This window comes from Plasmopara halstedii (assembly GCF_900000015.1).
Source record: "Plasmopara halstedii genome assembly, contig: Scaffold_650, whole genome shotgun sequence".
Classification (NCBI taxonomy): domain Eukaryota; phylum Oomycota; class Peronosporomycetes; order Peronosporales; family Peronosporaceae; genus Plasmopara; species Plasmopara halstedii.
Window position 1 is genome coordinate 2,436,995 of NW_020187567.1, and position 1,093 is coordinate 2,438,087.

Genomic DNA, 1,093 nt, shown 5'->3' on the forward strand with positions numbered 1-1,093 from the left:
TTCGTGGGGGTTTGAGGTGGCACTTCGGCAAGATTGCCTAGACGTCGTTGACGCTTATGATTAGAACGATCATGACCCTTCGCGTCGTCGTGCGCACTGCACCTGTCGGCAGTAGCCCGGGAAGCTGGAGGGGCATGAGCTGAGCTCAAGCTATGGCCCTGAGCTGCTATGGTCGTAGACTCACCTCACCCGTGTGAGAAACCACAGAGCTTGCGGGAGCGTTATGGATTGTTCCATATATCGCAGGGCGACAATACGCTCAAAGTCGGGATTTTGGCAAACATAAATCTAAGATGGCGCTCAACGTGCCGAACGTGGGTACGTGCGCATGATAGTCGCCCTGTGAATGTCCTCCAATTGCTGTTTCTGTGCCTCGTCGATGCGATTGATACAATTACCACTTTCCCCAGAAACCGAGAGGTCGGGGAACGGACATGGTGTCCGCAAGGTTCTAGCTGGGCTCACGTCGCACCGATGGCGCACTTCATCCTCCTCGTCATCCCATGCTGGTAAAGGAGTGTCCGACTCAAAGTCGACTTCCTCCAACATTTCGACGAGAAAATCCGTCGCCCAGGGCCGGCGCGGTTTGTTGCGCTCGATTGTTGAGGGCTTGGGATGTGCTTCCCGTTAGTCGCGGACGTACTGTCCAAAGATGCACCCTGTGCAGAAGAAGAAGAAACACTTTGTTCGCAGACAGCCTCGGTACCAGCGAGGCTGGGTGTTTTGCGAGTCGAAGACACAGGATTCATAGAGCGCGGATAATGTTCTTCGCATGGTCTGTGCTGAGACACCGAAGCGCTGGAGCGCTATGTTACCACTCGTGGAGTTTCCTCTGAACAATGCAGTGCATTCATTTACCGTCTAAACGCCGTTCTACGTGAACGAGCTTGCTAATCCTCGCGTACCGTTGACGCCGCCATTCCGTGGCTCAGGGCTTGGCGGGGGAGGGATAGCCAAACGGCAAGCTAATATCAGTCCCCTCACCGTGTGTAAAGAAGCCGGATACTTCCTGTCCACCAGACTGAGTGCCTTACGACACGTTCGCGATGGCTGAAAGCCACGACATGCAGAAAGAATATGCTGACAGAAAAGC